Genomic DNA, 14,138 nt, shown 5'->3' with positions numbered 1-14,138 from the left:
AGTATTCCCTTTAAAGAGATGTTCACAAATAAAGAACTATGATTTTTCTTGAACGTAATTCGAACCTCTCTGACCTTCTGCCTTGAAGGCATCGTGTGACAAATCAGAGCGAGCCCACACCCCGCCCGGGCCAGCGGTGGGCGCCAGCTCTCAGTGGGAAGCCCTTCACGCTGCTCAGAATGATGGATGCCGGCATGGGTGCAGCTCCAGTTATTAGGCCTTGTGTCAGGATCCACAGAAGCCCCCAGACGCCCCTCGACATCTATCACTGATTACAACATCCTAAGACAAACAACAGATTTCATTCAAATCAACTGCTCAATCGGGAGGCAGTTTTCAATTTTATTGCCTAACGAAGGTGGCTTAGCTGTGGTAGCTGTTGGAGGAATACAAAGTGGCCAGATTTCTGGTCCATAAAAAGGCCAGCATTAGAGTCTGCAGGAACGCGAGGTCGAGAAGAACGCTTCTGAAGATTTATGTGTCAATAAACTTAAAGCACAAATCAGGGAAACTGGACTCTTTAATATGGCTCTTCTTTAGAAATGTTTGTACAAGCCTTTGAACTGAGCCCCACCATTCAGTGTTGATATCGTGCAGTGTTCTCAAAGACTCATCAAATATTAAAAGCCCTATTCTGCAGAAAAACAGCACTTTACATGCTGAAAAGACAGAGTCATAATTATGCAAACTTCCCTTTGTTTTCCACCAAGAGAAACTCAAGTCTTTTTTTTTTTTCACCTTACACATTCGATGAAAGATCTTTTCCTTTGTTGCAGAATCAGTAAGAAGCTGCAAACCCAGTAATTTCAACTGCATTCATCCTGGGCTCCCCCTACAGGACAGCAGTGTCTGAGTAGTTCGGGAGCATAGTCCTGAGGACTGGGTGGGATGTCAGAAAGGATGGCACTGGTCTCTTGGGGCTTCCGGTCTCCAAAGGCTTGCAGTCTCCAGGGGCTTCCAGTCTTGCTCTGTAGCAACAACAGGCAACCACAGTGAACATCTCTGTGGCCTGAGATTATCAGTGAAAGAGTTCTGAAGAAGATAGGAATTTAGTTAAGCCCTGAAGCACAGGTAGTATGTAGTCAGCTGTTTCCTATTTCCATATCTCTGCATCTTCTATTCCCTCTGCCTGGAACCCACTCTTCATCTCATCTTAGAAAACACCTATTTTTTCTTGGAGGATTTCAAAGTCTAAAGCCAGGACATCCTCCCATCAGCCCCACCTCTCAGCTCAGCTCTTTCCTTTCTGCTCCCTCAAGTCCTTCAGTCTTTGCAAATTCTGTCAGTTACACGGTGAGCATTTTGACAGAGAGCCAGGTTGAACACAGGATTTCCAGACCTGGGGCAAGATGAGACTGTCCCAAGGTGGAAATGCAGACCTCACACTTCCTATAACAAGATCCCATTACCCAAAGGCTATGGTGTTGAAAATGCATGCTGTGTAAAAAAGTGACCTGCCTTGAAATTTTTCTTGAAACTGGAAAGGTTGTCAGAATTTTAAATGCTCCAGAGAAGGGTGGATTTTATGTGCTGTAACACTGATTCCATTTACCCAGGGTTAGAGCCACTGAAAATCTGGACAAAAAGATAGACCACATATCTCTCTTAACTCCTTCGAAACGGGTGGACTGAGGATCTGGAAGTATTTAGAGAGAGGGAAGATTCTCTTGTGGAAACAGAGGTGTCCGGGAAGGCTTAGTGAAAGACGTTCAGTCTTAACTAAGGTCCAGAAGACAGAAAAGGAAGAGAGAGGAGGAGAGGAGTCAGGAAGGGTGTTTGGGAGGAGCTGGAATCGTCTAAGGCAAGACTGATCAGTTGTCCGGCAGGGTAGAAGTTATACCTGAGAAGGTCTGTTCTGACTCTGTTCTGACTTTACAGGGAGGAACCCACTCATGCTAGCAAGGGTGATTTTGCCTGAAAGTCAAAGCTACTGATGACCTTTTCTCTAAAGATCTTCCATGGGTGCTGCCAAGTTTGATTCAAAAGCCAGACTCCAAGAAGGATGTGGAAAGAATATGCCAAGTAGTGGAACAAAGGTAAAATCCATCATTTGGATCTAAGAGTCAAGGCATTCAGTTCAGGGGTGGGGAGGAGTCCGGAGCCATAGAAGTAAGATAGTCTATCCATAACAGAGAGAGGTCACCGCGGACTCTGCACGCTGCATGCAGAATAAGCCTGCCCAGTCAAATGGGTTCCTAACTTCCTGGAGGCTGTGTTGCCTGGGACCCACGCTCCACATGTAGCCTGCAGAACTCCCTGGGCGCAGCCCTGCTCGCCTGTCTGCCTGCATCTCCTTCCTGCCGCTGCCCTCCCCCAGCTCAGAGCGAAGAAAAAAGGTCCCCATAGTCACCTCTGTCCCTCAGCGGGGCCAATATTGGCACAGTGCTGCCCAAGACAGTCCCATCCCTGAGAGGGCTCATGCAGGGACTGGAGGACTCGTCCATCAAGGAAACTGTACCGTCAAACACTGAATGGAGTTCTTCCAACTCTAACCTTTTAGGGAGTAATCAAGGTGATGAAAACAGGAGGGCTTAACTCCTACTTGGGTTGGTCCAAGGTGCAATTGCCCAAGCTTTCACAGAAGGGACCTGCAGGGTCCCTGTGTCACACTCAGCTTCAGGCGGATTAACCAGGACTAAAGAGACAGCACTTGGAAAACCTGAAGCCAAAACCAAAGAATTAAATCAGTGAAATATTTGTTGGTTGTACTTGAAGATAAAATTAAATACTTAATATCTGTCTGTGGCATACCAAAGCAAATTACATAAAATAACTCCAATGAAATATTTAATTAGTTGCTCTGAAATGGATTTGCTCCCAAACCATTAATCTAATTAACATACACAACTTCCCTTCTGCAGCACTCGCCTCGTTTCTATATGAGGCCAACACACAGCTCACATGTGTCTACTTATGTACATGTACATCTCTTAAGAGCCTCCTCCTTGTAGTACACACTATTTTTTGCTCCCTTGCCTCCCATATTTGTGGGTAACATTCAGAATCCACAAAACAAAATAAAGAAATTGCTCCAAATGAGAAACAGTCGATGTTTCCAAGTGCACAGAGAAAGGGGCTATTTTTCCAGCATGCATTGCAGATGCGGCAGCTGAATTCATGTGCACACACAAACTCTAAATGAACAGCCTGCATAATCGTGACAATTACACGTTGCAATATGTTCTGCTTCTACTAATCAACCCAGGAAGCTCCAAGAGGGGGAAAAAAAGAAGATTGTCGTTTTGTTCTTTTAAATATTGCAGCTTGTGGACTCTACCTGCTTACTGATAAATTTGACATCATTGGAAAAATACTGAAATAAATTTAGAAACAAAAATTATTCCCACTGAAAAATTAGATAAAACATTTTGAAGGCGGCCGGAATGGGGATAGCTGAGAGAATGTCAGTACAATACTGCCATCTAGAGGCAGCTACGGGAAACTACAGTTTATTTTATTTATTTATTTTTTTTAATTTATTTTTTTCCAGGTTGGTTTATTCCAGAGAAATAAAATAGCCGATAAGGATAGAAAAAGGAGATTCCTATTTTCCTACATGACTTAGAGCAGAGTTCTCCAAACTTTTTTCACTTCTTTGGACTCTGGGCTATTTGGGAGGTTGAAGAGAAGGCGTGATTGCTGACCTGACGAGGAGGCTGCGGTCAGGAACCTGAAGAGGTGAGCGGGAGGGAGCTGAGCAATGACTCCGCCTCCTTTTCTGTTTTTATGTCTGTTTAAGGAAATCTGAAAATTTGTATTTGTATGTGAAATTTCCAGATGTTTTTAATTTGGCAATTTAAAAAAAAATTTAACTGTTCAGTATGAATACATGTCTGGGGTGCAACTTTGGCTCAAAGGGTAGCAGGTTTGTGACATTTGGAAGGAAAGAAAAAATACTGAATTCTGACCTGAGAAAGGAAGAGAGAACCTAGGGGGCTGTTACCAGCTTGGAAACGTATTAAAAAGGATTCGGCGGCCACACCCTGAGGCCCATCAAGTAGGAAGACAAGAGTCTAAGGTAACAGTGGCATTCCCCCTCCGACTCTGCAATTCAAGGACTTCTGTGGCATGAAGTCAAAGTGTTATTCGCTCAGTTGTGTCCAACTCTTTGCGACCCCATAGACTTTAGCCTGCCAGGCTCTTCTGTCCATGGAATTCTCTGGGCAAGAATATTGGAGTGGGGAACCATTCCTTTCTCCAGAGGATCTTCGCAACCCAGGGACCAAATCTGGGTCTCCTGCATTGCAGGAAGATTCTTTATAGTCTGAGCCACAAGGGAAGCCTGACTATTCAGAAGAGTGTGGGGTACAACAATGAAGAGAAGTGTTTTGAGAAGGAAGGAGTATGATAAATGCTGCTGGAAGTCAGAACAAGATAAAGTAGGGATATTCCTGGCAGTCCAGTGAATAGGACTTGAGGAAATACTCACAGTCTCACACATGCTAATGCAATGAGCTCTTCCCCCACCTCATCATACAGGGAAAAGTGTTCATAACACTGAATCATTCCTGTTAGGCCAGTCTTAACCCTGGTTACAGCTGAGAAAGCTCCCCCAAGAATTGTGACCCAGGAGATGGGAGATGCCATGGGAAAGAAAGGAAAGAGAGAAAGCTTAGGGAAAATGCCCAAGGCAGAGAGAAACTGCCAAAGAAGGAAACATGAGGCTTTTCTTTTGATACTGTTTTCAAATTATTGCAATGAGCAAAAGTCATATAACTAACTACAGTCTCAATATCAAATAACGCAGAGAGAATAAAACCAAAAAATGGTATACAGAGTGAGGCGAAGCTCTGCGCTGTCTCTGTTGAGCAAATACATGTTTGCGAGTAGCCAGCAAAACACCAGGCAAGGTGGAATGTTGCAACTGATTTGCACTGTTCAGTTATCTTGTACTGAGGTGATCTTTGTGTTCTGTTTTTCCTCCCAATAAATAATAGCAAGTTTACACTGTCACAAAGAGAATCATGACATATGTTTTGTAATTTATTCAGCTGATTCCACACACTTCTGCTAAACAGAGGGGTGAGAGAAGGACATTTCAAAACTGTGTTCACAAGACCCTAGGAGGAAGCAGGGGCATGCATCGTCAGTGAAGGTGAAGGGGGTTGATCTCCTTTCCAATTTTCCCTCCTCTTCCTATTCTGATTTTTTTAATATCCTTGTCCCATCAATTTATGAAAACAAGGTGTTAAAATCTCTGTTTATAACTGTGGCTTTGTCTAGTTCTTGCTTCAATTCTGTGATTTTGCTTCACGTATTTTAAAGCTGTATTATGTGTATCTCTATATATTTAGGAGTTCTGTGCCTTCCTGATGAATTAATTCATCATTATGAAATGTCTCTATTTATATGTAACAATAATCTTTGTCTGAAAGTCTCTCTGTGTGAAACTGATATAGACACAGCAGCTTTCTTATGCTCACTATCCAGGGTACATTATTTCTCATCCTTTTTTCACTTTCAAACTACATGCATACATATATTTAAATTACTTCATTTGTAGATAGCATATTGTAGAGTCTTCCATTTTGTGCAAGCAGGGTCTATCTCTTAGATGAAGAGTTTAGTCAATTCATTTTAAGTAATTAAAATGATTGGGTTTAATTCTACTATCCCGCTATTTGTTTTCTATTTTTTGAATCCTTCTTGTTTGTTCTTATAGTTTCTCCATTTCACCTGGCTCATTCTCTTTGAATTAATCACATTTCAAGCATTCTGTGTGTTACTTTTACTGAAGTTTTAGCTATATCTTGGGATGACACTGCTCATCCATGCTAATTACATACTGCAGAGCGTTCACATTAAACCACTTCCTGTGAAATGTAAGATACTTGCAAGAGAATAATTTCATTCTTCTCCCCTGAGCTATTAGTGTCATATATTTTATTTTACATGTGTTATAACTTCCAAAATGCAACATTACCTTTGCTTTAAAGTGCCATGTTTTTTAATAAAGTTAAAAAATTGCGCCTTTATATTTATCCACATATTTATCATTCCCAGTGCTTTTTATTACTTTCAGTATATCTGAGTTTTCATCAGTATCATTTCCCTTTAGACTAAAGAACTTGCTTTAGCATTTCTTATAGTGCAGGTCTTCTGGCAAGAAATTTTCTCAGTTTTTCTTTTATTTTAAAAACTCCTCATTTAATCTTAATTTTTGAAGAGTTTTCAGGCTGGATACAGAATTCTTGGTTTGCAGAGTTTTTGCTTTCTTCCAACATTTTTAAAATGTTGCCCCATTTTCCTCTGGACTTCATTGTTTCTTATGAGAATGAGTTGTCACATGCATGATTACTCCCCTTTAAGTATTTTTCCCCTGGCCATCTTTAGATTTCCTCTTTATCTTTGGTTTTCAAAAGAATGACTGTGATGTGGCTAAGTGTGGTTTTCTTTGCACTTGTTAGGAATTTGCTGAGTTTCTTAGATAGATTAATTACTTTTCTACCAAATTTTGGAGCTTCCCTGGTGGCTCAGGTGATAAAGAGTCTGCCTGCAATGTGGGAGACCCAGGTTCGATCTCTGGGTTGGGAAGGTCTCCTGGAGAAGGAAATGGCAACCCATTCCAGTATTCTTGCCTGGAAAATCCCATGAATGAAAGAGCCCCGAGGGCTACAGTCCATGGGGTCACAAAGAATCGGACACAACTGAGCAACTAACACACACAGCAAATTTTGGAAATTTTCAGGTGTTGTTTCCTCAAATATTTTTTTATGAACCATTCCCTCTCTTTCTCAGAGTCTTAATGGACATTTTAATATCTCTCACAGATCACTGAAGATCACTGAGACTCTCTACATTAGTTTCATATTTTTTCTTCAGACTTTTTTCATTTTACATCTTTGTTCTTCAGATTGGATAATTCTACTAATCTTCCTTCAACTTCACTGTCCTTTTCTTTTGAAGTCTCCAATCCACTGCTAAATTCATTCACTGAACCTTTCATTTCTGATACCATGCCTTTCAGTTATAGAATTTCCATTTGGTTCTGTTTTGTTGCATCTATTTCTCCACTGAGATCTCATATCTGCTGACTTACTGCATCCATCTTTTTTTTTAATAAGTCTCTGAACTTTTTTTTTTTCATTTATTTTTATTAGTTGGAGGCTAATTACTTTACAATATTGTAGTGGTTTTTGCCATACATTGACATGAATCAGCCATGGATTTACATGTGTTCCCCATCCCGATCCCCCTCCTGCCTGCCTCCACATCCCATCCCTCTGGGTCTTCCCAGTGCACCAACCCTGAGCACTTGTCTTCTGAACATTTTTATAATGGTACTTTTAAAGTCCTGGTCTGCTAAGTACAATATTTGGGTCATATCAAAGTCTATTTCTTTGACTGCTGTTTGTCCCCTTGATCAGAGGCAACACATGTTGCAAACATGTCTAATAATTTTTATTGTACATTGGACATTGTGGATGATATTTAAGGAGTCTGGATTATGTTATTTTCTTTAAAGAAGGTTGGTTTTGTTCTGCAAAGCAGCTAATTATTGGGAAATTTTCTTACCCTGTTAGGGTGGTTCTGCCTCATTTTTCTTCTTAGTCCCAGGGTACGGCTTTTACTCTATTGCAGGCTTTGGCAAACGTTATCTATAAAAGCCAGGCAGTAATTAACTTAATTCTTGTGAGCAATGTAGGGTCTCAGCTTCCTTTTCCATCTTTTCATCTTTCCTTTTCTTCCAGCTCCTGCTGCTGCTGCTTTTGAACAACACCTTTAAAAAATAATAATCACTCTTAGTTCATGGGCCACACTAAAACATGCCACAAGCCAGATTTGGCCATAGTTTCTAGACCCCTACTTTTGGGCATGGTCCCTCAATCCTAGCATGTGGCCTTTATTAGTTCTCAACTGAACCCCCGCAGTGCTTATTGAAGACGTTCCCTTTGGGATGGGTCAGACTCCAGTGTCTCACAGCATGGACACCTGCTAACTCATCACTGTCACTCTCCCCTAAGCCTCATGAGGCCTCACTTTGTGGATGTTCAGCCAAGCTCTCAGCTGAGGACCCAGAAGACACCGTTATGGTCCACGTCACCCTCTCACAGACACACTGACACATCACTAACTTCCAAGCTGACACCACTCAGACAACTGCAGATGGCAGCAGGGACTGAGTCAGGATCTCCAGGACTTCATTGCGGTCCAGAAGCACCCACTTTGTAAAAGCAGATTGCAGACCTAACATCCAGTGCAGCAAGTATTAGTTACATGGGCATGAATGAACTGATTGGATGAATTGTGATTATTTGTACTGGGATAGTATTTCTTAGGGCTTCCCTTGTAACTCAGTCCGTAAAGAATCTGCCTGCAATGTAGGAGACCTGGGTTCGATTCCTGGGTTGGGAAGATCCCCTGGAGAAGGAAATGGCAACCCACTCCAGTATTCTTGCCTAGAGAATCCCATGGACAGAGAAGCCTGGCAGGCTACAGTCCATGGGTCGCAAGAGTCGGACATGACTTAGCAGATTATTTCTTATTGTGAATTGGTATTATTTTTAATGTTCTATTTTTTATGGGCATATGATGAACCTCTTTCTTTTAATCAATGCCTAACCTTTATTTTAAATTGGGGATTAGAAAACTATGGTCCATGGACCATAAACCCAGCTCACCACAGGTTAAATCTAATCTATGTGCCATTGCTTACATGCTATCTGTGGCTTCTTTCAGGCTGCCATGGCAGATTTGAGCACAAAATCTGTGGTAGACCCATGGCGTGCAAAACTGAAAACACTTACAGTCCAGTTCTTTAGAGAAAAAGTTTGCTGATCCCATTTTAGACTATGCTTTTGCAAACTGAAATGAACCACTCTTTACAACATTGTCAAAGCTGGTGAGGCAAAATGGAGCAAAGGAATCAGCAGCAAAGACACACAGGTGGATGGTTCTGGATGATGATGAGGTTTCACAGTGTGAGTAGCATTGGTGTCTGACATTCAGTAAGTAAAGGCCTAGTGTCCACCTCTCAGAAGACTTTGGGGTTGGGTGTAGGGACAGGCTGGTAAATATAACTTCACTGAGGAATATACATGTGACACTAGATTCTCACACACTGGTAAAGTGTATGAAGTCCTTTTTTCAAAGAACAGTGCTTGACCTACCTCAGATATTCTATGTGACCCAGAGGCTAAAGACCATAAGGAAGAGAAGAGTAGAGATAATCAATAGGTACCCAGCTCTGAGACGGGGCCTTCACCATCTCACCTCACTTAGTACAGCAAGAGTAACGGGGGCATTAGCATCCATGCCAGCTTCTCAGATGAGCTGATAGGCTCTGGGAGGATATGCTATTTGCCCAGTACCACAGGTAGGAAATGTAAGGGCTCATACTCAGAGCTATCAAGACTCCAAATCGATTTTTATAATTTCTACAGCATTATCTCTGGAAGGATAAGGAAATAAGGGAACAGGATTCAGGAGAAGGGAGAGAAGTGGAAAAGACACTTAACAATTTCTCAAGATGTACATTTGAGCACCTTATTTTTTCCAAAGGGGGAAGAAGTATTAAGGCAACCCCTAGAATTGCCCTTTATATCTCAACTGTATATACCAATGTCCATATGAAGATAAAAATGCCCATGAAGATAAAAATAATGAGAACCCATAAAACAAACATAGACTGGAACTACAAAGAGGAATGCAGGGCCTTTGTATCTGTTGTTCCCTGTTGCCTTGCCTTAGAGTTTCCTTTCAACATATTTATATTCCAAGGAATTTACATACCTCACTTCCTTCATGTTATTACTCATACACCAGGTTCCAAACACTGGTCTTCCTGAGCATCCAACTGAAAACTGCAGACCACCACCTCAGTCTTCACTCCACTCATCTAACATATTACATAGTTCATTTGTTGATTGTATCCCCTACTTGACTGTAACCCCATGAGAGTGAAGACTTGGCTTTGTCTGGTTTTCTTTTTGTTTTTTCATTTTTGTTTTCACTATTGTACTCCCAGTATCTAGAACGGTTCCTGGCATATGATAGAAGTGCAAACATTTTGTAATAATTTTATTTACTAAGCTATTTTTGGTGCACTGGGTCTCCATTGCTGCCTGAGGGCTTTCTCTAGTTGCCGGGAGCAGGGGCCACTCTCTAGTTGTGGGAAACTCTTAACATTTCAAAATTTATCTCAAGGTCAGGCAAGTGCCCAGTGACCTGTGGCAGACGTTTCTAATTTTTTCCTTAAGATCCAACTGCCTTCTCTATCATCAGTAGAGTTGTGTCTGAGAGCAGCAGCAGCGTACCAAACATAAATAAACAAACATTAAACCACTCTATTTCCCAGCTTCTCTTGTGGATGATGCTATGAGCCACAGTCCTGGCTGATGAAGTAAAGAGGGGTGTTACTGGGCAAAGCTTCCTGAAAAGCTCTTTACAAGGTAGTGGCGTCAACAGGCATGCACTGCTTAGCTTTTGCCCTCCTCCTGCCTGGCATGGACGTGTGATGTGAGAGGCAGTGCAGCTGTCCTGGGCCATTAGGCAGCGAGGATGGATACAGTGGAAAGAGGGAAGGACCACCACCTGGACCACCTTTCTCTGGACATCCAATCCTAGGAGGGAAAATAGAGCCTCAAATTTTTGAGCCATTATTTAGTCATGTTTTCTGTGACTTGCTGAAGCATTCCGGTTAAAAACCACTAAGGTCAGAATTGCATTTCCTGCTTTCCCCTCCTTCAAATCTAACTCTGCTGTGATCCATCTGAGGGAAAGTTAGGCATGCGTGGCACCCACTCAGCCAACAATATGGAGATTACAATAGCTGTTTAACAAGGCAGTCAGTCGTGGCAAGACAAATACACCCAGCACAAGACTAAAGCTGGCTGCTTTTCCTGTAGAGGCTGAGCAAAGGTTGGTTTCGCTAATATTTTCCTGACCAGGAAAAAATTTCAGAGCGAGTAACAGAGAGAATTAAATGTGGAGAAGTCCTTCAGTTTACAGGTGAGGAATACAATGCATAGATACAGTCATTGTTCCCTGATACAATCAGGATCATCCTGGGATATAGTTTTAAAATGTCAATTGAATCCCTAGCAAGAATTAAAAGAAACAGGAACTCCCAAGATAGGTACCCGCAGCATTAACTTTGGGAGAGCTAGTGCTGACTTGCATGCATGCTGAGAATCACTGCTTCAGTGGTTTCACAGTGTAAAACCTGTGAAGGGTTGAGTTTATCCTCCCTAAATTCATCTGTTGAAGGTCTAACCCCAATTGTGACTATACTTAGAGACAGAGTCTTGTTGTTCAGACACTAAGTCGTGTCTGACACTTTGTGACCCCATGGGCTATAGCCTGCCAGGCTTCTCTGTCCGTGGGGATTCTCCAGGCAAGAATACTGGAGTGGGTTGCCATTTCCTTCTCCAGGGGGTCTTCCCGACCCAGGGATTGAACCTGCGTCTCCTGTGTCTCCTGTGTTGGTAGGCGAGTCCTTTACCACTGAGCCGCCAAGGAAGTTCAAGGAGGTAACTAAGGTTCAGTGAAACCACACAATGGGATCCTAACCTGATAGGACCTGAGTGTTCCCCGTCTCTCGCTCCCCTCTCTGCCCTGTGAGGACACAGCAAGAAGACAGCTAGCCGTCTACAAGCCAGGAAGAGGCCTCACCAGAACCCAGCCATGCTGGCAGCTTGACCTCAGTTTCAGCATCCAGAACCGTGAGAAAATCAGTTTCTGTTGCTGAAGCCCCCGGTCCGTGGTGTTTTGCGACAGCAATCCCAGCTATTACAATACAAACTTCTAACCAAAGGGAAGTAGAACCACCCTACTCCCAAGGCTCCCCGTGACTCTCCCGTGGCTTTTTCTAGAGTCCCTATCCGTCTCCTGAATTACCCTGCTAATTCTCACCCTTGCATTTGTCTCCCTCCACTTGGAAACCAAGTCGCTACATATTTACTATTTGATTTAGTGACAGGTGCTAAGAGGGAATGTAAGGATACATAAATCAACAGTGTTTACCCCTCAAGCTATCTGGAAGCAATAGAAATGTAAATAAATTTAAGAAGAATCATTTCCCCCCAACTTAACCCTTTCAATGATTTCCCACGGTCTCAGGAGCGAGTCTACCGTCTTAAATATGACCTGCAAGGCATTGCTCTCTCTGCGCTCTCTCGCTTCCTCATTACAATCCAGCCTTCCTTCAGTTTCCTGCACACACCTGATGCTTTTCCTCCCAAGTCTTTCTATATTACCACTGCCTGGGCAATTCAAAAACTTGGATCTCCTTTGTCTGTTTCCTACTAACTCTGCAGGGTTAAGCACAAAATCACTTCCTTGGCAAGGCCCTTCCTGCCCTTTAATGGAGTTAAAGCTCATTTCAATACCTGCCTGGCTCTGTGACCATTTTCTTCATAGCACTAATAACTAAATATGCTAAGTCACTTCAGTCATGTCCGGCTCTTTTGTGACCCTGTGGACTGCAGCCCACCAGGCTCCTCTGTCCATGGGATTCTCCAGGCAAGAATACTGGAGTGGGTTGCCATGCCCCCTTCCAGGGGATCTTCCTGACCCAGGGACCGCGAAGCCCACGTCTCTTACATCTCTTGCATTGGCAAGCAGGTTCTTTATCAATTGTGCCACTTGGGAAGCCCCCTAATAACAAACAGGGTGATTTAAACAGCTATTGATGGATGTGTTCAACAAGCAAGGTGAAGACTATGTTTATCTTCTTGTCCTGTGCTCAGCACTCAGCGTAGTATAGGCTCTCACTATATACTTACTAAAAGAATAAGATCTAATGATTCAAGGATCCCATTAATTACCAGATATGTAGAACAGTCATTAAAAGCTCAAGTGAAGAGCAGGACTGGATAAGCTAAGCAACTGCACAGGGGAAACGCCTGAACAGAGCCTGAAAGGAAGGAAGCTGGCCATTCTGACACCATTTCTTTTAGGCCTAATCAGACAGCACTCCTCATTCAGTGAAAGTTAGTCATTTAGTCTTGTCCGACTTTGTGACCCCATGGACTACCGCCGACCAGACTCCTCCGTCCACGGATTCTCCAGGCAAGAATAATGGAGTGGGTTACCATTTCCTTCTCCAGGGGATCTTCCTAACCCAGGGATAGAACCCAGCTCTAAATATACATCTCACAAAGAAAACAGACTCACCACCCCCATGCCATCTTGGTCTCTTCCTTCTTTGGAATCTGCATTATAAGACAATGGAAATACAGCCATATCATGCTCATTTGTATGAGGTAATAGTCTCAAATTGCCTTTTAATCATTAAACTTGTGAATGCCCTAACAGCCTGAAACTTGAAGGCAGCAGTATTGTCTGTTACTCATTTATTCATTCGTCAGGCATGTAATGTATTCAGTGACTGAAGTTCCAGTCCTCCGGACTTCAAAGCAAGATAAGGCAGAGTCCCTGCTCTTAAGCAGTTCAGTTTATTGGGAAAACAAATCAACAGTTCCATATATTAATAATGTGATGTGACAATGCTAGAATAAACGCCAAGTTCTGGACATTCACAGAAGTGGTCTATCATGCTCAGATCAGGACGTGTATGGAAGGCTTCCTGAGATACCTGAGCCGAGTTAAAACTTTAGAGTTTATGGTCCAAGGCTGGAGCAGACATTCTAGGCAAAAGCAGTAGCCTGGCTTTTTGGAAACCTCCATGTGGTTCTGTGTAACTGAAGGTTACACGTGGTTGTATCCTCATGAAGCCATGAGGCTAGAGGAGCAAACAGGCCCAGAACACCAAGGTCTTTTGCTAGTTTAGGTTTGTACTTTATCGTATAGGCAACAGAGAGGCGTAGCGAGATTTTAATCAGAGAAAAATCCATCCTGCAGCTTGGAAAGCTCACCAAGTGGATGAAAGATGGTAAGGCCCTTTAAAGTTAATAAGATGAGAAATGAAGAAAGCAAGGCCCCGGAGCAGCAGAGGCATTAGCTGAGATGTTCAGGAATTAAATGAACAAGATTTGGTGATTTGACAATAAATGCGCCTTTTCGCTCCCTACTTGTCCTCTCCTTTCCCAAGGTTCCATGCCTGGTCATATTCCCGGGTTCACTGTCTTACCTTTATACTTTATAGGTCAAAAGTAACTTCTGGCTCACTGCTGCACCCAGGCTTTATCCCCCACCCACCCTCAACCAGCCCCTCTTTGTTTTCATTTCCTGTTATA

At 42.7% G+C, this 14,138-nt stretch overlaps 1 long non-coding RNA gene across 1 annotated transcript; it reads right to left on the bottom strand.

Moving 5' to 3' along the window:
* Positions 1-285: 285 nt before the first annotated feature.
* LOC122673286 lies at positions 286-13,150 on the bottom strand. Its single transcript, XR_006334655.1, has 3 exons — positions 13,117-13,150; positions 7,516-7,720; positions 286-968 (listed from the first exon to the last, which is right to left on the bottom strand). It is a non-coding gene; the product is annotated as an uncharacterized LOC122673286 (long non-coding RNA).
* Positions 13,151-14,138: the final 988 nt, after the last annotated feature.

Source organism: Cervus elaphus, chromosome 17, assembly GCF_910594005.1.
Source record: "Cervus elaphus chromosome 17, mCerEla1.1, whole genome shotgun sequence".
NCBI lineage: Eukaryota > Metazoa > Chordata > Mammalia > Artiodactyla > Cervidae > Cervus > Cervus elaphus.
Note: the sequence above shows the minus strand (reverse complement) of the source record. Positions and strands in the feature narration are given on the sequence as shown.